Source organism: Schistocerca nitens, chromosome 11, assembly GCF_023898315.1.
Source record: "Schistocerca nitens isolate TAMUIC-IGC-003100 chromosome 11, iqSchNite1.1, whole genome shotgun sequence".
In the NCBI taxonomy this organism is placed as follows: Eukaryota; Metazoa; Arthropoda; class Insecta; order Orthoptera; family Acrididae; genus Schistocerca; species Schistocerca nitens.
The window spans coordinates 68,745,870-68,773,801 of NC_064624.1; the positions used below are offsets into that span (position 1 = coordinate 68,745,870).

Below are 27,932 nucleotides of genomic sequence, written 5' to 3' on the forward strand. Positions count from 1 at the left end.
ACATTTAAACTTAGTAACAAAGTTTCCCTGTAAGTCAAATTTTCAGGAACATTCAACAATGCATTTTCGAAAATATTCTGCATATAAAATTAAAAATTTATTCCCACAAACACATCTCAAATGAGAATGTAGTGATACTCTTCCAGAATCTATTGATCCCACTTCCACCTTTGTACACTGATTAGTATGCAAATTTGAGTGTGTTCAATGAAATCTCAGATCATGCGAACAGTCAGGGAAGAATTAAGCAACTTCGTTTTGCATCTCCATGTGTTCCTGCTCTAGTGTAAATCCCAAAGTAATTGTGAGGAGAGTATACATCACATGCCTCAGTTTTAATTTTACTGGAGATTGTGATTTTACACAATCATTTTCACAATTTCAAAGTTACTGATGTACTAATGCTATAGTGCTTTACATTCAGCTGTCGCTTGTACCCATGTGTCAACAGTTCTCAATGGTGGCAAACATGAAATTCAGTATGAAGTGGCACACACTGCATTACTCCGGAAGGAAGAACCACCACATCTGTTTCCTCGGATAATGCTCTACAAACTTTCATACATGCTACAGACAACCTTTTTAGCTCTGGAATTTGCCATGACTGTGCCAAGCACAGATTGTCCCATTCAATATATCACTGTTAATGTCTCAAGTATTATGTTGAATGCACTTGGACAACGACAACGATGTTTTTCAACACACTCACAGTGCTGTGCAATCATTGTCTGTGAGTACTGTGATCTTTAAGAAATGGATTCCTTATTCTCTCATCATCTCTCCCAAATGTGTCTCATAATAAATGTGTGATTATAGTCCATATCCCTGCCTATTACTATCTGATTCTTTGTACACCTACATCTACACTAGACTGGTCACCTAATGGTGCATGCCAGAGGGTACTTCTGATACCACTACATCCATTACTTTACCATTTCCTATTGTAATTGAAGGTGGTGTTTGGGGAGAACAACTGCAAGGAAGCATCTATATTAGCTCTAATGCCTCCTATTTTGTTGCCACAATTATTTTGCAAGATATACCCATCAAAAAAGCACTTCTTTATCTACTAGTTTAGAGTTGCCAGTGCTTGATGAGGCTCCACAATTGACTACATAACAAGATTAACTACACTCCATTTAAAGTTGCTATATGATGTGTGTAATAGTAGCATTTTTCCCCAAGTGAGAAAGAAACATCTGACTAGTTTACTACCTCATGTCTTAACACTTATCCTATCATCCTGTCCTTTCTTTTCGTCAGCATTTTCTGTACATTTCTTTCCTCGACTGTTCTGCTGAGGACTCCATATTCCCTCTAAGTTCACTTAATTTTCAGCAGCATTCTCTAATCCCACATCTGAAATGTGAGAGTTCTGTTCTTTTTCATTTTCCAATCACATCTACCCAGTAAAAATTCTAATACTCACCGCAACTGAACTTAGTCCACAGCGCTGGTTACCGTTAATAAAAATAGATTTCTACTAAGTATTACAAATTTTTGTAAATAGCATTACATTTAACTGTAGGCTTTCCCAGCGTAAACTGTTCATGAAGGTTTCTCGGGTCCCCAGTCGGGTGGTAGCATTGATATCTTGCAATGTTTTTGACAAAAAAGAAGATGAATGACACCAGAGCCATGGTCAATTTGACTGGAAAAGAACTGGCTGCTGCCGCAATCACAGTCTTCAAGAAAGGACTGAATTTTGCCCCCATCCCCAGAACAAACTCGAAATGAGACATTATCAGTGGCGTGGAAGGCTTCCCAAGGAGGAAGCAGAGGAAGTCACATGGGAAACTTCCAGAATAATCGACAGATTTCAATTGCCTAAAAATAACATCTGCGGAAGAACGAGCAGCTCTTTGGTCCCTTAGAGATGACCATGAAATAACGATCCTACCAGCAGACAAATGGAATGCTACAGTGCTATTAAGCACTGCCGAATACCAGCAGAAAACCTGCTGCAACAAGATGAGGCCTACAAGAGGCTGAAGATGGATCCAACCCTGACGATAAGTAGAAAGACGATAGCTCTGCTTAAGAAATCTGACTTACCTGGGCCAATGAAGAAGCGCCTGTACTCCAGAGCACCAGCAATACCAAGCCTCTATGGACTCCCTAAGATCCATAAGGAAGGGGTACGTCTGGACCAATTGTTGACTCCAACTCTCACTGTTACGGACTTGCTAAACGCCTAGAAACACTGCTCAAACCCCTTGTGGGGGACTGCAGCCACCATGTGAGAAACTCAGCCAAATTCGTAAAAATACTCAGGGACTTATGACTACAAATGGAGGACCTACTCGTTAGCTTCAATGTGACGTCGCTTTTCACAAAAGATCCCCTTCAACACTCCTTGGCAGTTTTAGCCCAGCACTTTGACCCACAAACAGTCAGGCTCTTCAAACAAGCACTAACAACCACCTACTTTCAGTGCCATGGGGAATTCTTCAAACAGATCGATGGTGTGGCCATGGGCTCCCCACAGGCTCCTGTTATTGCAAACCTCTATATAGAACATTTCGAGGTGGTGGCCCTTCAAACTGCCAAACAGAAACCAAAGCACTTCTTCGGCTATGTTGTTGACACTTCTGTCATGTGGGGACATGGCAAACAGGTGCTAGATGAGTTTCTGCAACACCTCAACAGCATCCATCCGGACATCAAATTTACAATGGAAATGGAGGAAAATGGCTGGCTCTCCATCCTTGATATTTTAATTAAGAGGAAGGCAGATGGTTCACTAGGCCATGCAGTACATAGGAAGAAGACACACAGACCTATACCTTCGTGTAACAAGCTGCCACCATCCTGCACAAAGACAAACAGTACTGACCATCCTGGTACACAGGGTGCATGCCATCTGTGACAAAGACAGCCTACCATCTGAGCATTAACACCTGAGGGAAGTCCTTCACCAAAATGGCTACAGTCAAACAAAGATCAACAGAGCACTTCAAAGGAAGAAGGGAGCAGTGAGAACCCCAGAAAAAGATGATGAAGAAGGAGGAGACTGTGTCGCATTCCTTCTGTACACGGTTCCGCTCCTGGTCAAAATTGCACAACTTTTGGGCAAATACAATATCAAAAGCATTCTCCGACCACTATCAAAGACCAGGGAGCTCCTAGGTTCTACCAAAGATCCGCTGAACCTTAACACACCAGGAGTATATATAGCATACCATGCGAATGCGGAAAACAATACATTGGGCAAACACAGCACTGTATATCTAAATGCCGGAGAGATCATATCAGATGTGTGCGACTAGGCCACACAGAAAAATCAGCCACAGCAGAACACACCTTCAACTTCGAAAACACGAAAGTACTGTGCTGAACATCTGGCTTCTGGGAAAGCATTATCAAACAATCCACAGAAATAAGGATTCACGACAATCTGGTCAACAGATATGATGGATAGCAACTCAGCGCACCATGGAACCCTGCGATAGTGGCAATCCATCGGGAGCACGACCGTCAACGCCCTCCGCTGTGGACACAGACATAATGCTTACACCGATAACCGAATGCGGCCACCATCCCCACCACTCCAGCCACCCGAGGTCTAGTGGAGGGGGATGCTGGCACATATAAATGGCCCATTCCCCACGAATCTCGACACTACGCCAGAAGATGGGTAATATGACTTCCTGAAACATCGCATTATACTAATGCTACCATGTGGCTGGAGATCTGACAAACCTTCGTCAGCATTAAATTTAGTACACTATGGTGATAGTTAATCAAATTAATATGGAATTTCACAGACTATCAGCATAATGTACTAAATTTAATGCGGTTTACAAAAATTCTTGCTATCACGTTTTCTCTTTGCAAGCAGTTTGGGATAAGCAATGTTCCATTACACTGCAAATTTTTGCCATACTTATTGGATAAACCCATTGTCTTTACACAGAGCAAACACAATTCCGGCAATGCAGTTGGTTTTTCATTAAATACTTCAGTGAAAAGAAATAGTATGACTAACACAATACTTATCTGATAACATACTGCTTACAGTTGTTTGCTTTACCTCTTACATCTTACATCTTTTCTATTATAGAACTCTGAAGAGACAAATAAATTGACAGCTGCTGCAAGGAAGTCATCTTTGGTACATTTGTTCCAAGAACGAATTTGAGGCATTCATTATTTACATGTACAATAAAATTACCATGGGTTACAGTTAGTAAACTTATGTTTCCTACAAGTTTCATTCAAATACCATTACACACAACCGAACAATATACCTACAGTCAATTGAAATTCTATGAACATTCTGGAGGAGTGCTAGTATCCTAGGTTTTAATGTTTCATCATTTATGATCACTGAAATTTACTGCACCCAATGCATTTCATGATATCCAAACAGTACTTCATGCACAATGCATCACCGATGTGAAAACTTACATCACGCTCAATGCCATCCTGTTTCAGTTCTAGGTCTTGCTTTATATGAAGACTAGGTGTTACAATCTTTAGCGGACCTTCAAGAAACTGAAAAAAGAAAGAATGGCATATTCAAAGCTTCTGTCCCTTGCCCTTGATTGGTGGTTACACATCATGTGGGGCTAAAAACCTATTGGTCATATGTATTCACTTACTGGCATTAGGTAACAAGAAACTGTGTCACGTTAAATTAGATTTACTTTCATTCCAATTGATCCACACATTTGAAATCAAGACTCTGTTTAATTTGGAGATACACACATCAGACATCAACCAAAGAACAAATTATTTCATCCTTGCCAAGCAGCTACTCCTATTACACACACACACACACACACACACACACACACACACACACACACACACACACACACACACACACACTATTTTTCTCAACTAAAATTTTGCTCATTTTGCAAGGGAGACATGTTGTTGTGGGTAGCTGGCTCAAAGAAAATTGCACTAATGCAATACCATCTCATTTCATGGAAAAAATTACACACGCCATGTAAAATATAATGGTAATTTTCTCCTTTTCACCAGTACCACTGTCATCCCATTTCATTCATTATTTAAACATTTAGATAGTGTGCAATCATTGTAATTTGATTTGAGGCAACTCTGCCAGGGATGGTCCCAGTCACCAGTATTGACGCAAGGCACTGAGCATATCAGGATTTGCGTAAGCAGGCAGACATTTCTGGTTATCATTAAGCAAATCATACTATGTGACAAATCTTAGAATTTCTACTGTTTTACTGCAACATTTATTCATTATTGTGAGGAATTGAATAAATTTATCTGCACAGAAATGCACTGTATTTGCTAATGAATGGAAGATGTTGATTACTCACAGTGTTTATGTAGGTGCCAACATCAATTATTATTATTATTATTTCTTTACTTTCTCAGACGTTAAGTCTGGTTGAGAATGGAAAGTGACACGGACCTTGATCAAGCGTCACTTCCTATTAACTGTACGGTATGTGTTATATTGCATTTAGGAACTTTCGGGTAATTGAACATGTATCAATAATTACGGATTTCTGTAGTTGTATATATGTGTTTGGATGTAGCTGTATTGCATTGATGTACTGGTGGATATTGTGTGGTATGACTCCTGTAGTTGATACTATAATTGGTATGATGTCAACTTTATCCTGATGCCACATGTCCTTGACTTCCTCAGCCAGTTGGATGTATTTTTCAATTTTTTCTCCTGTTTTCTTTTGTATATTTGTTGTATTGGGTATGGATATTTCGATTAGTTGTGTTAATTTCTTCTTTTTATTGGTGAGTATGATGTCAGGTTTGTTATGTGGCGTTGTTTTATCTGTTATAATGGTTCTGTTCCAGTATAATTTGTATTCATCATTCTCCAGTACATTTTGTGGTGCATACTTGTATGTAGGAACTTGTTGTTTTAAAAGTTTATGTTGTAAGGCAAGCTGTTGATGTATTATTTTTGCGACATTGTCATGTCTTCTGGGGTATTCTGTATTTGCTAGTATTGTACATCTGCTTGTGATGTGATCTACTGTTTCTATTTGTTGTTTACAAAGTCTGCATTTATCTGTTGTGGTATTGGGATCTTTAATAATATGCTTGCTGTAATACCTGGTGTTTATTGTTTGATCCTGTATTGCAATCATGAATCCTTCTGTCTCACTGTATATATTGCCTTTTCTTAGCCATGTGTTGGATGCGTCTTGATCGATGTGTGGCTGTGTTAGATGATACGGGTGCTTGCCATGAAGTGTTTTCTTTTTCCAATTTACTTTCTTCATATCTGTTGATGTTATGTGGTCTAAAGGGTTGTAGAGATGGTTATGAAATTGTAGTGGTGTAGCCGATGTATTTATATGAGTGATTGCTTTGTGTATTTTGCTAGTTTCTGCTCGTTCTATAAAGAATTTTCTTAAATTGTCTACCTGTCCATAATGTAGGTTTTTTATATCGATAAATCCCCTTCCTCCTTCCTTTCTGCTTAATGTGAATCTTTCTGTTGCTGAATGTATGTGATGTATTCTATATTTATGGCATTGTGATCGTGTAAGTGTATTGAGTGCTTCTAGGTCTGTGTTACTCCATTTCACTACTCCAAATGAGTAGGTCAATATTGGTATGGCATAAGTATCTATAGCTTTGGTCTTGTTTCTTGCTGTCAATTCTGTTTTCAGTATTTTTGTTAGTCTTTGTCTATATTTTTCTTTTAGTTCTTCTTTAATATTTGTATTATCTATTCCTATTTTTTGTCTGTATCCTAGATATTTATAGGCATCCGTTTTTTCCATCGCTTCTATGCAGTCGCTGTGGTTATCCAATATGTAATCATCTTGTTTAGTGTGTTTTCCCTTGACTATGCTATTTTTCTTACATTTGTCTGTTCCAAAAGCCATACTTATATCATTGCTGAATACTTCTGTTATCTTTAGTAATTGGTTGAGTTGTTGATTTGTTGCTGCCAGTAGTTTTAGATCATCCATGTATAGCAAATGTGTGATTTTGTGTGGGTATGTTCCAGTAATATTGTATCCATAATTTGTATTATTTAGCATGTTGGATAGTGGGTTCAGAGCAAGGCAGAACCAGAAAGGACTTAATGAGTCTCCTTGGTATATTCCACACTTAATCTGTATTGGCTGTGATGTGCTATTATTTGAATTTGTTTGGATATTAAGTGTGGTTTTCCAATTTTTCATTACTATGTTTAGGAACTGTATCAATTTAGGATCTACTTTGTATATTTCCAATATTTGTAGTAACCATGAGTGGGGTACACTATCAAAAGCTTTTTGGTAATCAATGTATGCGTAGTGTAGCGACCTTTGTTTAGTTTTAGCTTGATATGTCACCTCTGCATCTATTATCAGTTGCTCTTTACATCCTCGTGCTCCTTTGCAACAGCCTTTTTGTTCTTCATTTATAATTTTGTTCTGTGTTGTATGTGTCATTAATTTCTGTTTAATGATTGAAGTTAATATTTTGTATATTGTTGGTAGGCATGTTATGGGGTGATATTTAGCTGGGTTCGCTGTGTCTGCTTGATCTTTAGGTTTCAGATAAGTTATTCCATGTGTAAGTGTATCAGGGAATGTGTATGGGTCTGCAATGTAACTGTTAAATAATTTAGTTAGATGTGAATGTGTTGAGGTGAACTTCTTTAACCAGAAATTTGCTATTTTATCATTTCCAGCGGCTTTCCAATTGTGAGTAGAATTAATTGCTTGGGTGACTTCATGTTGCAAAATTATCACTTCAGGCATTTGTGGTATCATCTTGTATGTGTCTGTTTCTGCTTGTATCATTATTATTATTATTATTATTATTATTATTATTATTATTATTATTATTATTATTATTATTATCATTATCATTATTATTATATTTGCAATTGCATGACTTGAGAAACTCCAGTAACATTACTAAACTGAACTGTGTGCTGTATGAATGAAGCCAAATAGAGAACCTTTTGCGTTTGAAGTGTGCAGGAGTAGGAAAAACTGGTCAATTGCCTGCAAAATGCTTGGTGAAGTGTGATGTGGTCAATGGCTTCAAGCTTGTAATACAATTCTATTGAGCTCTCCACTCTCTTCATAAGTCCAAGATCAACTGCAAGCTCTCTTATTACATGTAAAATACTGGTTCAGATGCTAACTCCTTTATAAAGTAAAACACAAAATTTTACAAAACAAAAGTTAGATTTATGTAACCTAAGCTTTCTGTTATAGTATTTGATTAGCTTTAAATTCTACTCCTCTACCCTGCTATTTAACTTATTTTTACTGTGTAATGCAAATATTCACTTTTTGTTTCCTTTTTAGATACTGGACCCGATATTACTAATATTTATTGGAAGTCAGAAATATGACTTGTTCAAATGGAATTCACACTGAATCACTTGACACACCACAATAGCATTTTTAATTTTTATTTTGGAATTTAAGTTAATTTTATTTTTGGATGGTTCCAGTCCTTCCTGCCCCCTTTCAGCCTATTTCAATCAATATATTACAAATAGAATCTGCAAGAAAATAGAACTGGCCATTTCTGAGAAACTCCAAATATAATTTGGGCATTTGAATGTATCCATTACTATCGGCTGACAGCAGAACTTTCAATTACATGAAACGTAATTTGGTTCATATGACATTATAATTATGACATAGTGGTCTTTATACACCATGGAATAATGTCACAAACCACCACAATAAGGAAACTACTGTTGACAGTAGTGTGGGGTGAGTCATGGCACCATGTAGATGACTGCATTAAGTACATGCCTTGACAGCCACAAGTTTGAAGAAGGTACTTTGGATTTGCCCTGTGTGAATGTGGAAACACTGATGCAGCAAGCTAGTTAATACAATGCATCTAACTACTATTTTGCACATGGAAGCCACATAAGTTCTTTGCAAAGTTCTTTTTATTTGTAAAGTTAAAAAACCTCAGACAGGAAATGAAGTTATGCATCTGCAAGCCTGGAGGAAAATATGACCATCCAAGTTAAGCTGGTACAACTTTTTCATGGGCCATCCCCTTTCCAACGCCTAAGTGTATATTGGTAACACCTGTTGCAGGCTGTAATGGGAAGTTATGATGGCTGAACAGCCGATTTGTGTAGCCAATGACATTTTTTTAATTCAATGGAAAGACAAACACAGTGTTTAATCTAACAACTACCTTGACATATCAGATGTTAGAGTGGGATCAAAGCGAATTTTCAGGGAAAAAGCCTGTTTGCAGTGGCCAAACAAAAAAAAAACATGTAACACTTAATGTAAAACTGGGTTTTCATGATTTATTTTTGCACTCTTCTTACCGATATTGATTTGTATCCAGCAGGACTGTGGACAAAAACAGGAAATAAGGGCAAAGTGTCAGTTTTGAGGCTAACCTAAACCTCAGGGAAGGCTATATATCAAGTCTGCCACAACATAGATCCATCTCTGAGAGAAAGCTGTTAATAGTATTTGAAGAGAGGCAGTGAAACACTGCTCTACACCCCAATACAAGAACCTCTTGTAAGCAGCAGAAGAACACGAAGATACGACTATGCAGACAATACCACTCACCAAAACCAGGATTGTATATCAGATAAAATTAATAAAATTTCAAAATCAAAGTTGCACATGTGTTCTGTATACACACATATATGATTATATTACATGAACAGAATTGTCAACATGTATCAAAAGCATGCTGTGAAGTAAAGGCCATCCACAAATGATTAGTTTGTATCTTAATGGCAGGACTGAGATGGTTAACAGCTGTGCATTGTCTATGATGTAATATACTCCCATTGGCTGCCAACAAACCGGTCCAGAGACATGATGGAAATATCTACTTTCTACCATAAACTAGTGCAGTACGTGGAGCACTGTTTGTGAAGTTTAGCTAATAAACCTGTCCACAGGAGTTGTTGACTTGAGGAACTATGTTATTAATGGGGGCACATAAAAGCTATTTCAAGGTAACGTATGTCCATCTAAAGTACCTGCACTTATCAGGTCTCCATGGCAAGGACTAAGGAATGACAGAAGCCCCTGGTTCCAGTCAAGAAGCCACAGGCTCATAAGCTTTCCAGTGTTCTTGACTTTGCTGCTTTGTCTTCAGTCAAAAGGAAAGGGAGGGTACTGGCTCCATGATGTGCAGAGTACTGTTGATTGGACACCCAAACCAATGCAACTCGCTTATTTGGGCCTGAAGAATGCCTCACTGCAGCATCCAACCAAGCAGTGAGGGGTTGCTCTTCACTGTGAAATTCCATGTCAGAACAGTGAGACTCAGACACACAGCAGCCTTGTGTAGTATACACACCACTATGAAGAAATGTGGTGACACATACCACTGTGGAGAAGTTGATGCATATCCCTACATCATCTTTCCAACGAATGATACTAGCAACTCTGAGTTATTTATGTAACAAGATTAGAAAAATAAAATAATGATTTGAGTATAAAAGTACAAGGAATAAGATGCATGTCAACATCTTGTGTTCACCAAAATTCCATCTGAGATGTGGTATTCTGATGGTGAGTTTGAGTAATGTATAGTACAATTACTGGAATTTCTGATCCACCTGTTACGGAAACTTTTTGTTTATAAATGCCCAAAAATGGTTCACCATTTTTCTGCCATCATCAGTGAGTACTTTTATTCAGCTACATGTTTCAAGATCTCATAACAATTCATGTCTTTTCACTATTACCCAATTTTTGTATATTTCTAGTTTATATATGATCCTCTATATCTTTCTACGTACTGGTAGATTATCATCTGCAACTAAATTATGTTCCTGTGAGTTTGGTTGGCTAATCACCAAATCATTACCTATGAAGCAATTTTGTTGCACCACAAAATTTCATGTCCATTTCGTTGAACTCCACTCACAAGCTATAATTCTTTTCTTTACTGAGAACAATGTTTATATTCCTGTGTCAATCACTATTTATGATCACTTGGGTTTGACACTAATTTGGAACTTCTCTCTCTCTCCTCTGCCTGTGCCACAGTGAAGGCTCCAATAAGAATATTTTTTTATTTTATGATGATCTCAGCTCCCTATTTTCTGACCTGTGTTATTCAGTGGAAGATGATAGGGTACCTCTGCAAAGCCCATGAGGGCACTATGGTCAAGAAGGAACTAAACAAGTAGCAGGTTATAAGCAGAACGCATTTTTTAGATTATAAAACCACCCCTAAAGACAATAAGCAGGTAAATGCAGATCTAAGTGTGGGTCACGTAAGTTTGGTACCCAGGAAAATACATCTCAAATGTCACCAAAACTAATGCAAACCCAATGTAAAAATCAAGCTTTCAACAACTTGGAGGTAGTTGTGTGATTGGATTGAAGAGTTCTTAGATAACAAAACACATCACGTCATTCTCAATGGAGAGAAGTCTTCCGAAGTAAGAGCAATTTCAGGTGTGCCACAGGGGAGTGTTGTAGGACTGTTGCTTTTTCACAGTATACATAAATGACCTTGTGGATAACATGGGAAGATCCCTGAGGCTTTTTGCGGATGATACTGTAGTATATCGAGAGGTTCTAACAATGGAAAATTGTACTGAAATGCAGGAGGATGTGCAACGAATTGATGCATGGTGCAGGGAATGGCAATTGAATCTCAATGTCGACAAGTGAAATGTGCCGCGAATACATAGAGGATCCTTCATCATTGAGCTACAATACAGCAGGTCAGCAACTGGAAGCAGTTAATTCCATAAATTATCTGGGAGTAGGCATTAGGAGTGATTTAAAATGGAATGACCAGATAAAATTGATCGTCGGTAAAGCAGATGCCAGACAGATTCATTGGAAGAATCCTAAGGAAATGCAGTCCAAAAACAAAGTAAGTAGCTTACAACATACTTTTTCGCCCACTGCTTGAATACTGCTCACCGGCGTGGGATCCGTACCAGATAGGGTTGATAGAAGAGATAGAGAAGATCCAACGGAGAGCAGCACGCTTCGTTACAGGATCATTTAGTAATCGTGCAAGCGTTACGGAGATAACAGATAAACTTCAGTGGAAGACTCTGCAAGAGAGATGCTCAGTAGCTCGGTACAGGCTTTTGTTGATGTTTCGAGAACGTATCTTCAGGAGGAGTCAAGCAGGAAATTGCTTCCTCCTATGTATATCTCGTGAAGAGACCATGGGGATAGTATTAGAGAGATTAGAGCCCACACAGAGGCATACCGACAATCTTTCTTTCCACGAACAATACGAGACTGGAATAGAAGGGAGAACTGATAGAGGTACTCAAAGTACCCTCCGCCACACACCATCAGGTGGATTGTGGAGTATGGATGTAGAAGTAGAAGTAGTTATTGACATCTTAGTGCTCTATTAGGCATTGTCTTACTGGATGTGGTATGCCACTGGCTTCCTCCAACTTCTGAACTCACTGACATAGTAAGTTACATGAAGACCTAGAGCTTCACACTGGAATGGAAACTGTCATTTTCCACATAGAAAAAGTGACAGATGATGCTTGGGACTGAACCCAAAACACTTGAATTTGTAGCCTCACACCCATTCAAGAAGCAATCCTCGTACTCTTAGAAAAGTATGTAAGCATTCAAGACAAGATCCAGAGTTTCATTAACTAACAGTGGCATTATACACACAATGCTGGAAGGAAAACTAGAAATGATTAGCTACAAAATCTGATATTCCATACAAAGGACCCATTAGAAAGATGCACCACAGAATGTAGGCACTAATAGCTTTATTATCATGAAAAATCAGTACTGTACAATGAAATAAATCTGCATTTATCTCATTGCATGTTACTGAAGTTTGAAATCTGCATAAAGATAAGTATCAAATGTGAGGAAAAAATAATTTTAAAGTGTCAAATGTGATGTGGGGGGAAAAAAAGAACATTTGAGTTCCAACATCCATCCATCATAGTAGATTAATGCTTAAGATACAGTCTGGTAAATATTGTATACAATCGAATTTCTCTATCATACTGTAGTGACAGGATATATATACTTCTCAACTACATAACTGAAGATGCATGCCTTTAGATGGGGAGAAAGATGTGGAGGAAAATTACATCAATAAAGTACAACATGACATGAGGTTGGGCAAATATAGACAACATGAGCCATGTCATTTTATCAGGAGCTGTCCATCCACTTCTTTGAAGAAATTTAGAGAATCCATGGAAAACGTAGATCTAAATTTCCAGAGGACAATCTGAACTCATTCATCTCAAAATCACATCCTGTGACATTAGCTCAGCTGTGAGAACAAAAATTACTGTGAAAGTCTACAAAACATGTTTTCCAAAACATTAGCCTGTGCAACTGTTTAGAAAACACACACAACAGGAAAATATTTATTCTGTTAGCAAGAAACATGCCCAAAATAATAAATTCTCTAAATACAGAGATTGGAACATAAGCACTGGACTACTGAAGCATCACAGATTGCTACTGTTAAAAACAAATTCTGAAAGATAGGAACATACTTCTGCCTAACAAACCTGGTAAGGTGATCAAACATGATGTAACAGCCAATACACCCAGTATGGGAAATGTTGTGGAATACAGTGAGGACCTGCAAATGTTAACAACATTACATAGTTACATGACAGCAGAGATCTGTACAGCAAATTCAAATGAAGCTAAATCCCCTGAATCCCCATGGCCAACCAGAAGTTGAACATATGAGACCCACCAAGACAGCCTATATAAGAAGACTTCCATTAATTTATAAGCAAGATCATATCTTACAAAACATGAAACAAAAAACGAAAACCCCAGAACTTCTGAACAAAAATGTTAGAAAAGGGATCAAAGACAACTCTACAAGGGAAAGTTGACAATGATGCATGTGGTAGCAAAACAGATGACAGTAACAGAAAAGTTTCTCCATTACAGAACATAAAAATGTATTTCACATTTTTGGCTGCAGCATGGATACTAAAATGACAGATACATGATTGAGTAAGGTGGGGACCGGAGGGAGAAGGAAAAACCTAACTTTTTCTACACAGTAGACCACTAGACCTGACCTGGCAGTCATCAGATTAAATAAAACAAGTGGATTTGCAGAACTACCTCTAGCAATTTAAGTGTTACTCTATGGAACAGTGGCTTTTCATGGGAATAGAAAAATGCACAGGTCATTTCAGTTTGTAAGAAGAGACACAGGAAACTGTTTGGAGCTAAAGACCTGAACAGCAGATAATTTTGTTCTCCTATATGATGTTGGAAAGAAACCAGTTCCTCTGCAAGAATAAAAATGGATCCAACAGTCATTGATCAATTAAAATCAGTTGCTCTATTCACTCACAATTCTGCTGCAATGCAGTCAGCCAATACAATTTTGAATACCAGATAAATTATGCTAATCAGAAACATGCACAATTTGATCCAATGACTGCCTAATATTAGTGAATTGTCTATGAAACAGACGTAAAAATTAATTTTGGCTGCACTGATGAGTTAAACCTGGATTTCTTGCATTTTATGGGCTGTCACCTTAACCATTATGGACACATCCCTGCAATAATAAGAACTTGACTGAAAATGGTATCTTGCAAATCATCCTCTTCAATTTCCTTCAGATTTAGAGTATTCAGAGTTCAGTTCTGGAACATCAATTTCCTAAAGCAGCACTATGCAGTTACCATACAACTAAAAAAATTTCACTTTGATGATCAGAAGATTTCTGAGTGCTGTCAACTAAAAAATATTTCCTAATTATTAACACAATTGCTGGTAATTGAGACTATAGCACAAAAGTGCCTTAATGAAAAAGCTGCTGGTTCGAATCTTCTAGTTGGAACTACTAATTTTTGAAAACTTCCATGTCTACTAACAACTCGGAAATTTAACAAATACTGAATTGTAACGGTTTAGTAAAAATTACATTTTTTTCAACATTTGACATATTGAAACAAAAATTTTGATACATTTCCGCGAGATTTCTTTATTTTCAATTTGATGCTCTCCATTTTTGTACCAAATTGTAATTTTTCAACAATACTTGCATTTTATGTATAAATTTAAAAATAACTTTTTAATAAAGTACGGTTCAGCATGAATTAAAATTACCATTTGTTTTACATATGGAATGTAAATAAAACTAAAAGAACTGGTAGCAATCAGTGTTATCTGAACCACCAATTTTATGATTATTATATTGTTATCCTATGCACTCATCTACAGACAACTGTATAATAATTTTGTTATGTTTACCAGCACTCACAAATCACCCAACTGCCAAATGCATTTCTTGTTTCTACTTCTATGGAGAACTGTGTCATACTGCTTTACAAAATTATTGGCTGGTCGCTGACCTTAAAATCATGAACATAAGATGAAAATCTATGAGGACACGAAAGTGACATCCCCTTGGCAGCCCTGGAGGCATGCTTGGTTAGGGTAATTGTTAAAGTAACTGGTCCTGCAACCAGGAGTTACAGCCACAAATCTGAGACATAGCAATAGTTTTCATCTGTGGGTTTGTATGTGTACCAACGCAGTCTCACAGAATTGTTATTTGTGTTCATACAGATAATGAAGTAATTGTACAAATATACATGCTAAGACTATTTCTTCTGCTCCCAGACAGCACTTTAAACAATAGTGCACAGCCCCCACACCAAATGAACCATGGACACTGCCAAGGTAGGTTTGCTGGCATGTCAACGATACTGAAAACAGTTGAGTGCAAACACAAATAAGTATTATCTGAGTAGAAATCAAGCTAACACATGGTTCCTCAACAGAGGCAAAATCCTTTTCAGCAGTTGCAGGAGCAGTGGTCTGTATGATCAACTGACCTGGCCTTGTAGCATTAACCAACTTCCTGTGCCAATACTGCAAGTAGATGAAAGCAAAGGGAAACCGCAGCTATGTTTGTTTTTTTCTTCTCTAGAGGATGCAGCTCTACTGTACAAAATTATCTTAGGCAAAATATTCTGGAGGTAAAATAATCCCCCATTCAGATCTACAGGTGGAGGCTACTAAGTAGTATGTTATCAGGAAAAGCAGGACAGGCACTCTATATGTCTGAGTGTGGAGTATTACATACCTTAGTAGGGTAAGTATATATCACTAGGGGTAAGATAGATACTGCCTACAGGAAAATTAGAGAGACCTTTAGAGAAAAGAGAAGCACTTGGATGAATATCAAGAGCTCAGACAGAAAACCAGTTCTAAGCAAAGAAGAGAAAGCACAAATGTGGAAGGATTATATAGAGTGTCTATAGAAGGGTAATGTACTGGGGGGCAATATATGGAAATACAGCAGGATGTAGATGAAGATGAAATGGGAGAAATGATACCGTGTGACAAGTTTGACAAAGCCATGAGAGACCCAAGTCGAAACAAGGCCCTGCAAGTATACAACATTCCATTAGAACTACTGATAGACTTCGAAGAGCCAGACCTGACAGAACTCTACCATGTGGTGCATAGGATGTAAGAGATAGGTGAAATACCCTCAGACTTGAAGAAGAATATAATAATTCCAATCCCAAAGAAATAAGGTGTTGACAGACGTGAAAATTACCAAACTATCAGTTTGGTAAGTCATGGCTGCAAAGTACTAACATGAATACATTACAGATGAATGGAGAAACTGGTAGAAACTGACCCTGGCAAAAATCAGTTTGGATTCCATAGAAATGTTTGAAAACATGAGGCAATACTGACCCTACAACCTGTCTTAGAACACTGACTAAGGAAAGGCAAACCTACATTTCTAGCATTTGTAGAGTTAGAGAAACCTTTTGACAAAGTTGACTTGAATACTCTCTATCAAATTCTGAAGGTTGCAGAGGTCAAACACAGGGAAAAAAGGCTATTTACAATTTGTACAGTAACCAGATGGCAGTTATAAGAGTCAAAGGGCATGAAAGGGAAAGAGCGGCTGCGAAGGGAGTGAGACAGGGTTGTAGCCTATCCCTGATGGTATTGAATCTGTATACTGAGCAAGCAGTTCAAAAAACAAAAGAAAAATTTGAAGCAGAAATTGAAATCCATGGAGAAGAAATAAAAACTTTGAGGTTCGCTGATGACATTTTAATTCTGTCAGAGACAGTGTCTTGAAAGGAGAATAGAAGATGAACATCAACAAAAGCAAAATGAGGATAATGGAATGTAGTCGAATTAAATTAGTGATGCTGAGGGATTAAGATTAGGAAATAGGACACAAAGTAGTACATGAGTTTTCCTATTTGGGGAGCAAAAAAACTGATGATGGTCAATGTAGGACAGGATATAAAATGTAGGGTGGCAATGGCAAGTAATGCTTTCCTTGAGAAGACAAATTTGTTAACATTGAGTATAGATTTAAGTGTCAGTAAGTCTTTTCTGAAAGTATTTGTATGGAGTGCAGTCTTGTATGGAAGTGGACAACATGGACGACAAACAGTTTAAACACGAAGAGAATAGAAGCAAACATCAAACAATGGAAAATCCAGGATGGAATGTAACAATACCAGAGATGAAAAGTTGCTACTCACCATATAGCAGAGATGCTAAGTAGCGATAGGCACAATAAAAAGATTGACACAATTAAGGCTTTCAGCCATTAATTAAGGCCTTTGTCAGCAGTAGACACGTGCACCCTCTGCGCTCGCACGCACGCTCGCACACTCACACGATCGCAGTCTCAGCTCTCTGCATGTACGTACGTGTGTGTGTGTGTGTGTGTGTGTGTGTGTGTGTGTGTGTGTGTGTGTGTGTGTGTGTGTGTGTGTGTGTGTGTGTGTGTGCGCGCGCGCGCTCGCGCAAGAGAATAGAAGTTTTTGAAATGTGGTGCTGCTGAAGATTAGATGGGTAGATCATGTAACTAATGAGGAGGTACTGAATAGAATTGGGGAGATGAATTTATGGCACAACTTGACTAGAAGAAGGGATCTGTTGGTAGGACATGTTCTGAGGCATCAATGGATCCCCAATTTAGTATAGGAGGGCTGTGTGGAGTGTAAAAGTCAAAGAGGGTGACCAAGCAGATTCAGAAGGACGTAGACTGCAGTACATACTTTGAGATGAAGAAACTTGCACAGGATAGGGTAGTATGGAGAGTTGCACGAAACCAGTCTCTGGACTGAAAACAACAACAACAGCCTAGGAAGGTTAGAGACTTTAAATAGGAAAATTGGATAGGTTGTATTCAGTTGTAGTACGAACTGAAGTGCAGTGGCAGAAAGGACAGGACTTCTGGTCAGGCCAGTACAGGATTATCAGCAAAAAATCAAATAGGGGTCATGCAGGGAGAGCCCTAGTAATGAGCAAGAAAATAGGCACTCGAGTAAGCTGTTGTCAACAGCAATGTCACTGAATTACCATAGCTGAAATAAGCATGAAGAAAATACAACAGTGGTAGATATTTGTATGGCAACCAGACCAGCAGAGGAATGGAATAGGAAAAAGTTTGATGAGTAATTATTCAATAGCTAAGGAAGATGACAGCCAGTTCTAGAAGGTAATTAAATTAATAGTAGGAATAGGATGTAAAATAGTTAAGAGAACATCCAATGGCACAAATTACTGAAAGGGTGAAGCCGCCTGGTATAATTTTGCACATTGCATGAATTAGTCACTGCAAACACTTTTTTCAAGTATCATGAAAGAAGCTTGTGTATGTGGAATAACATGGAGAAACCAAAAGGTTTCAAACAGATTATGTAATGTCAAAAACAAAGATTTCGAAACAGGAATGTAAACTACAAAACATTTCCAGTGCTAGATGTGGACTCTGGCTAGAGTTGCTTTTATTAACTGCAGAGTAATGTTGAAGAAATGGTAAAAGTAGAATTTAAGTACATGGGATTTGGATGAACTTACATGAACCGAAACTCATTGATGGTTTGAAAATGAGCATTAGGCAACAAGTGATAAATAGAGGGTAAGTATACACTGGGTGATGAATAGGCAGCTTTGAGATGAAACAGTGAAGGCAGGACGAAACATAGGTAAAAAGTAAGGCCTAGTAGGAATACCTTCACAACTCATGAGATACTGAATTTAATTGATGAGAAGAGAAAATACAAATATGTAGCTATTTAAGCAGACAAAAGGGAATAGAGACATTACTGGAATGATGTTGACAGAACATGCAATATGGCTAAACAAGAATGGTTGTAAGGCAAAGGGGAACAAACTTGCGCAAGAAAGGGGAAAGGAAGTAGTTGTAGACAAGACTGGAAATATCATAATATGACCAGAATTTGATACAGCACTAAAAGAGCGAAGTAGTAACAAGGCCACTGCAGTTGATGACATTCCCTCAGAATGATTGGGATACATGGGAAAGCCATCCATGACAAAATTATTCCACGTTTGTGCAAGATATGAGATGGTTGACATCCAGTCATACATCAACCAGAATGTAATAATTCAAATTTGAAGAAAGGCAGGTGCTAACAGGTGTGAATATTATCAGATTAATATGACATGCTTGCAAGAATGGAAAAGCTTTTAGAGGGTTAACCTTACATAAGATCACTTTGGGTACCAGAAACATGTCACTGCTACTATGGCTTACCTTAGAAGAGGAGTTAAATGAAAACAAAATTGTGTTTACAGCTTTTGCAGATTTACTGAAATGCTTTTGAAAATGTGGAGTTGACTGCACTCTCTGGAATTTGGGCAGCAGCAGAATAAATAGACAGGAAACAAAAGTTTGTTTGCAACTTTCACAGAAACCAGGCACCAGTTGTAAGACTTTAAAGAAATGGAAGGGAAGCATTGAGTAGGAAATGAGACAGGCTTGTAGCCTCCATCTGATATGCACTCTGTATGACGAAGACACGAAGGAAATCTGGAAAAAAGTAAAGCAAACTGTGTGTTTACCAATGACAATGTAATTCTATCAAACGAAACAGGCATCTTGAAACTGTCAATGAAGGGATGTGTGGGAGGTAAAACTCTGAAGAGTACAATTGGATATCATCACTAAAGGAGATTGTATGACAAACATCAATAAAAGCAATGGAATCTAGCTGAAATAAATCAGGCTATGTTGAGTTTCGACTACAAAATGAGACATTAAAAGTAGTAGACAACTTTTGCTATTTGGGCATCGAAGTAACTGACAATGGCCGAAGTACAAAAGAAATAAAGTGAAGACTAGCAATATCAATGAACATGTGCCTAATAAAGAGGACTGTTCACATCTAATATAAATTTAAGTGTTAGGGAGTCTTTTCTGAAGATATTTGCATTGCAGCCCTGTATGGAAGTCAAACATAGATGATAGGCAATTCAGACAAGAAGAGAATGGAAGCATCTGAAATGTGATACAGAAGAATGCTGAAGATTTGATGGGTAAACGAAACAACAAATGAGGGAGGAACATAGGGACCAATTTCACTAACACAAGGAACCTGTTAATAGCACAAATTCTGAGGCTTTTAGGGATAGTCAAGTTGGTAATGGAGGGATATGTGAGGGTAAAAAGTGTGGAGGGAGACTATGGCATGAAGACAAGAAGCAAGTTCGAATGGATGTAGTAGGTGACTGTCATCAGAGAGTAAGAGGTTTGTGAAGGGTAGTCTAGCATGGTCAAGTGCATAAAGCCAATCTATATAATATTCACCAAAATTGAGCCATTACATAACACTGCTTAATTTCATACAGACACACAAATTCTAGAATTACCTGTTGATTCACTTGCTCATCCATTTAAAAAATCTGCCAGGAGTTCTTTTAAGAAGACAACTTTAGATATATTACAAAAAATTGTCACATATTTTAAGTCTATGACACTTCTAAAGAATAAATGACTCATTCTTTTCAGAGTGGCCTTCTCAGTGACAGTCAGTAAGGTGCATTTCAATGGTAGTGATCTAAAAGTTATATGAACGATCAGTGAAAAGAAATTTGAAAATTTCTTAGCATCTTGCACTTCATTTTCCTATGCTGCTACTTTGAATCATATTTCCTACTCCCATAATCTTTATTTACTTGTCGGTAACTATTTTATACGAAATGCGCTTGATCATATAAAAAAAAACAATAGTGTAGTGAAATCAGTGGGTACAACCAGTATCTTTAATATTGAAATCAACAATACCCACACCATACAACTAATTGTAACATGGATTTTCTATTAGCCAATCACACAGTTTTATTTTGAAATTTTAATATGATGTGGATGAAGCAGGGAGGGAATAATAAATAAAACTTTTGAGGTCATTCACTTTGTGAGACTTTCCTGTTCTTGCTAGTCCATGCCTTGGGATGTGGATGTTTGCAGTACTTACAGTATCTTGATTGTAAACTGCGTCCTGGCAACACATTCCTTACCATTCTTCCTGATGCCAACAGCAGAGTCATAGAGATATCAAAAACTATTAGTATTCTAAGCCTGGTAAACAAATACAGGCACCACTATATGCTCTGCCTAACATATTCCACAGATTTTTTTATGCCACTGATATCAGCAGAATAAACAGGTATCTGACAAAGGAACCAAAATATGACATACAGAGTGTGTTACAACCAAACACTACTCTCAGTTTACACATAAGGTACAACAATCTTGAGGGATTTTCTTCCAGATTTGGTTGTTGTGTTTTCCCCAGTTCACTTTCCCATCAACATGAAATTTGGCACATTTACTTTCTATACTGACTCACAGACATGTACAATGAAAGAGTGTTAAAAATTGAGATTCTGGACAAAGCCCTTCTTCTGAAATAGAAAACACACACACACACACACACACACACACACACACACACACACACGCACGCACACAGAGCCACTGTCTCTAAGAACTGAGACATGACCATCTGCTTTTGGCATGAGCAACAATCTGTTAGGGTGGGTTGTGAGGTGTGAGGTGGCACGGGGCAGGGAGAGAGGGATAGCAATGTAAAGGTGGGAGGAGGGGTGGGGGGGAAGATAACGTGTTCTCTGTGACACCATGCAAGGAAGTGGCAGAGATAGTATGGGTTGCTAATGGCAGTTTTCGGAAGCTGTACTGTGGGAGGGGAAGGGGAGGAGAGAAACTGAGAAAGGGAAAATAATAAGTGCACAGCAGTGCACTGGGAGTGTGTGTGTGTGTGTTTTTTTTTGGGTTTTTAATTGTATTTTCGTGTTAGTGGTCATGTTTACATACTGACGTCATAGGCGCCATATTGGAGTCTTAGTGTATGGTTGCTTCTGCCATATTTGTGATGTCATGGATCAAAGTAGATGGGTGTAATTGGACACTTCTGTATTTGTGACTGACAAGACAAGGCATGGGAGATCTGTTTCTGGGATAATGCTTGAAAGGAAATTTTAGGCTGTGCAGGCCTCAGTGTGACCCTTAGTATATTCCTTGCAACCACATTGTTTCCCAATATTCTTAGCTGGTGGAGTCTCCTTACATTTCCTTTCCCCATAACACACTGTATCAGAAAAAAATCTACCTTGCACTCCAAATTCTTTCATCACCACCACTACTAGCACCACTAGTGGTATCAACTGCAGTAGTAGAAGTACTGCCAGTATTAACTTTTAGTTCATAGTATTATTCACTGACATTGCTAATTGAGACACCCAAATCATTGTAATACTATTTGTCATATCAAAACTTAGTTTCAGGAAAATATGATATAAAAAGGATACAGTATTTGTGAAACCGTGGTCCAATTTAATAGAGGGCCTGATGGAACTAATCAGATCAGGTTCAATAAAAAAACCAATAAGATCATAAAAATGTCATCAACGAATCTTGATCTGGTTAAGGGTGTGTGATTCTGGATGGTTAGAAAGGAATCCTCTAGGTGGCATATGAATGAACTGGCAGAACATGGTTCCATACAAATGCCCTTTGATGTGCTGTAGATTTGTTTGTAGGCGGTGCCTTCAATGGAGAATTGTGGGTGAGAATCTAGTTGGTCATGGCGACCAGGAAGGGGCTGTAGGTTAGGAGAGAGTCAGACACTAGGAAAGGTACTGTTCAGTAACAGAAAGCCATGGGTGTTGGGGGATGTAATCGTAGAGGGTGATAGCACTGACAATGATGAGCAGCGTGCCAAATGGTAAAGGAGCGGGGACTGTGAAGCTCAGTGAAGGAAATGATTGGTGTCTTTTGTGGCAGGGTAGGTTGAAGATGAGCAAAGATTCCATCTTTGGGAGCACATTAAAAAAAACGCACGCATGTAACAAGCTTTTCTAAATTGCGCAAATGGAAACTCTTCGTACAACGTTCACTAGTCTGTATGCTCCACCCCACCTATTCCCTACCCTGCTCTCATTCTAGCACTGCACACACCTATCCCACAACTCCACCCGCCCCCCATGCCCCACACAGCATCCCAACACTGCACCTAGCAACCCTATTCTGTCCCCCCATGTCCTTGACCAATACCACAGGCAGCACAGCATCACCTCTACCCCTACCCTGATATCCCTCACTTCCCACCCCACAGCACCTCTTTACCTCTCACTCCAACAGATTTCTACTCACATTAGATGTGTTCATGGCCTAGTGTTGTTCTGTATTTCATATGAATTACTTTGTCCAAAAGCTTAAATATTTAGCAGTCAATTCATTCTACCTACCTGCAACCTAAAGTCTCCTCAATGTGTTGAGTTGGAACGCATGCTTTGTATATCATTACTCTATCCTGACATTTTCCGTGTTTGATTTTAATTTCTCTGTTCTTTGGAAAACACAACTGAAGCAACTGAGTTTTGCTTGTCACCATTGGTCCAGTTCAGATACAACCTCACATGAAAAGCTTGAACAGCAATTGCTCAGTTACACAGCTTTGAGCTAATGGAAAAACAGATACATTTACAATACAGTTGTAACACATGATATGAAGGTGCAATATAGTCCTCACTTCCATAGTTCCAAAAAGAAGTGATAAGAAGAATGGTACAGTGAAGGCATGTGTGCTATATCTACAACTACTTTCCTTTACCAACTGCTGACATTTTGATATCAATGCACGACTACACTACCACTAGAAGAATGAACAACCTGAATATGAGCACGACACTACACACACCGAGTTCATAGAAAGAAAGGTAAGTGATAAATTCGAAGCACAAAGGTTTTCTTCTTTTTTTGGGGGGGGGGGGGGAGGAAGGTCCTACTTGACGCAGACTTTGGCAGCTGACGCTAACAAAAACCTGACAAGGCTACTTTTATAACATGACATTGTCTAGCACGAGTGTACATTTGTGTTTTCACTGCTTCTAGAGAAACTCTCAAGATGAATGATTCAGAGCAGATGACATCTTTACAGTGTCACAGGAGTGTTTTGATCTAGCTACATGAAACAAATTACAGCACTTTGATGAAGAAAGAAATGAAGGAGATATTTTCAAAACCAGCTTGATGAGGAGTGAATTTTCCATAAAATGTTGATGGCCACACACTGGAAAATTCAAAATCCTGCTAATCTCAGAAAAAATGAATCAAGGAGTGAGCTCTAACAGTAACTTCAGCATGTTTTAATTTGCCTGAAGCTGACAGTGACATTCTGCTATAATTACTTGTTTTATGATCACTAAACCTGTAAGCATATGTTGTATGTTACAGGCGTGTCATACTTGAGCCCACACAGTTTATATTCAGATTTAAGTAATTTATTTGATACTAAATATTTAGAGTGGTAATGTGAAGATCTACTGGTTAAAGAGCACTGCAAACATTCCAACATTCTGTAGTTAAAACTATAACACTCCTTTTTTCCTTTTAGTTTCAGCATTACCACCATTTCTTTTTAGGGTTGTACATTACACTACCAACTGCTGTTTCATTTAATAGTATTTAAGCTCTTCAAAGGATTTCAACAACTCTTGGTCCCCTACCATTTCCCTATATTTAACAGATTCTGAATACCTACTGACAAAACAAAAACAGATCAAGAACGGTAGTATTGCTAACAATAACTTTGAGGGTATAAAACCAATTAGATGAACAACAGCAAAAATTATACACCAGGAAAGAAATATTGTAGGTCGTGAGTTTAGATTTCTCCATCAGGCACCATGACGAATAGACTGCCAAATATTGTCTTTACTATAAATCCACCTATATATTCCTCTTGTCTGAGAAAGCAACTCTGGCCACCTTTAAAATTAACTACAAATATAGCATATGATCAATTCGTCCAGCAAACCATACAACTGATCTACAGTAGTAGCTAAATCATCTGCACTCTAGTAAGTGGAGTCCACTCGTATATTACATTATCATATCCATTAATAATACCTCTTTCTAAAAAAGGAAGAGATCTAGACATTAACAACACACCGAACTAAATCTCAAAGCAGGAAATTTATTTGTAACAAGTGACTGCTAATGTCACAACTCAAGAACATTTGACAATTTCCTAGTAGACAGCAAACGTGATCATTGACTACTGGGATGCCAACATCACACTAGCAATAAGCTGCAGAAATTTTGAAACATATTAAATATTAGAGAGCAGAATCATATACTACAAGACACAAATCCATTGCAAATATGTTGCACAGCCAACACTCACAACTTCGTTTGGTCAAGAAGCAAAACCAACAACCAATACCAAATTTTTCATCTGACAAACAACAGGACATGTAATCTGCTTGTTTACACACCACACTGCACAAAGAAATTAATGAAACAATGGTAAAAAATACAAAAAGCTATTTACCAAGGATTCTGGTTCAGCATATATTTCATTCTTCTCTTTTTTCACCCAACTAATTCCCTTGCAGTCCATGATTGCCCTCCTAAGCCACTGAAAAACAAGAAAGCCAAAGTTATGTGTTTACATTGTTATTATTCAACATAGTGCACAGGCAGTATTTTCTGGCTGCAGCAAATGAGTCGATGCATATGAAAAATTTAAAAATGGCCGAGGGACAAAGAACCTGAAAAAATGAACTGATTTACAACTTGCTGGTTATGAGGACTCTGAATCCTCAGTGTCATTAATGGAAAACAAAACTCAATGTGAGAGAAAACGAAAATCCCCACACAATGGAAACAAATGACTTTCAGTTACTGCTGTTAGTAGCATTTGCTTGTGGTAATCAGTCTTTTTCTGAATATGGTAGCTGACTTTCTTTTTCCACATAAATTTCTAAGTGTTATGTGAAGCAACTAAGATAAAGTGAATTTACCAGACAAATCTATTTACTGTAGACAATTTTACATATGAAGAATAAAAGATTAAAATGAGTCTTGAGCTATATCGAAGCCTGTTAATGTATCCTGCAAATTCCTTAATATATAAAATAATGTAAGAGGTTTATAATTATGTTCTTAACAACGTATGCAAGAACAGAAAAGAATTATTTTTCAATCATACTGGCTGCATTTTCAATCAATCTATAAACCCATATTTGCTCATGGTATTCACAAAAGCAGAACATGAAAATCCACCCATACAGACAGAACTTTCTTCTTTTCAGTCAGTTTAGTATGTATTTTTAACAACTGTTTCCTTATACAGTAATCTATATTCAACGTTATCAACTCAATATAGAGCAATGCTGCAATCTTTACCCAGTCACTAAAAAACACACACTGCTGCCTGCACGTTGCATAGAAAAATAAATGATTCTTGACTGTCAAGATTTAACAACGATTAAATTCCTCTAACAAGACTTAGTGAAATTACTTTCTCATAAGCGTACCCATGACAATGTTCTGTGGTTTTCGGATGCTTTTGTCGGTGGCAATTACACATACCCCTTAGGCCTTACAGAGTCAATTACATTCCCATATCCTTCCATAGATTGAAACGTGCACATTACTACAAACAGCAGTTAACACTATTTACTAAACTATGGAGCACATAGGCACATTGAAAATCCATGGAAAACGCTACACAATGAATTACCTCTACAGCATTCTCTTTCATACCAACATAACCAATCCCTGATACTCTGTATTAACGTATGCTAACGAATCTGATGTATCGGCAGTACAACTGTTTGCGCTATAACCCGGGCGAACTACAGATCAGATTACAGTGAACTCTTACTGTCCCTATGCCTTCCTTCACAAATATTGTTACCGAACTTCGCATGCACAACACAAGTAAATAAAACAATACGAATGCAGCGTGTGTGTGAACTTCATGAGGGCCTTTTTTCGTCCATGACAAAGTATTTCACATTGACCTTCACTTTCTCTAACCATCACAGCATATAGACACTTTTCCCGTAATTACAGACAACACATCAAAATATCTGGCGGTTCTTTTGCTAAATCACGGGAAACATTTAGCAATTTTATCGGACAGTACGAAAACAGCAAGCACATTACATACCCACGCGTCGATCTGGTATTCTTCGTAATTGCCATACAGCACAGGTACGTAATGTGCGCTAATATGTTTGTCTAAACACTAGTCACCTCCTGCTCGCAATGCGGAAACACAAGCTCACTGAAAATAACAAGTGTTTGGTTCTGATACACATAACCCGAAATAATTACTTACGAAGTTCTAAGGCTATCTCAAACCATAACCAGAAGCGCCAAGGATGATACAAGAATTAAATGTGGAACAAACTTATCGTTCAAATGTGCCCAATAAATGAAATTAAACTAATTTAGTAATTGTACAAACAGTTACTATAGCATCAATACAAGGCATTGGCAAACTACTTCATTCGAGGCAGTTAGCTGTAATGATAATAAAAATTAAGTATTGTCTTAATACCACACTCAATATGTGTCTTTCCGTGATTTCCTGTCTCCACCATCAAATCACTTGCATATTACACACAAAACGCAACACAATACCGTACAAACGCATGACACGAACTACTAAACTCTACAGTCGTCTGCTGCTGTGGTCAAAGTCAATCAATGCGGAAGAAGGTACCTACCAAGGAGGTCGTTCTAAAAATCTTGGAAAATTGCCATCATGGTTGCTTTGAGTTTTTTGTCTATTGCAACGAATTTCTCATTAGCCTATTCTTTCGATATACTCTTAAATTTTCCCAAGAAATCTCACTGCCATTATTTTCAGGCTCAGCCATCTATAATTTAAGCAACCTATT

At 37.9% G+C, this 27,932-nt stretch overlaps 1 long non-coding RNA gene across 1 annotated transcript; it reads right to left on the bottom strand.

Annotated features, from left to right (window-relative positions):
• Positions 1–4,105: 4,105 nt before the first annotated feature.
• On the bottom strand, positions 4,106–27,719 carry LOC126213239 (uncharacterized). Its single transcript, XR_007541112.1, has 3 exons — positions 27,590–27,719; positions 25,571–25,657; positions 4,106–4,497 (listed from the first exon to the last, which is right to left on the bottom strand). It is a non-coding gene; the product is annotated as an uncharacterized LOC126213239 (long non-coding RNA).
• Between the last annotated feature and the right edge of the window lie 213 nt (positions 27,720–27,932).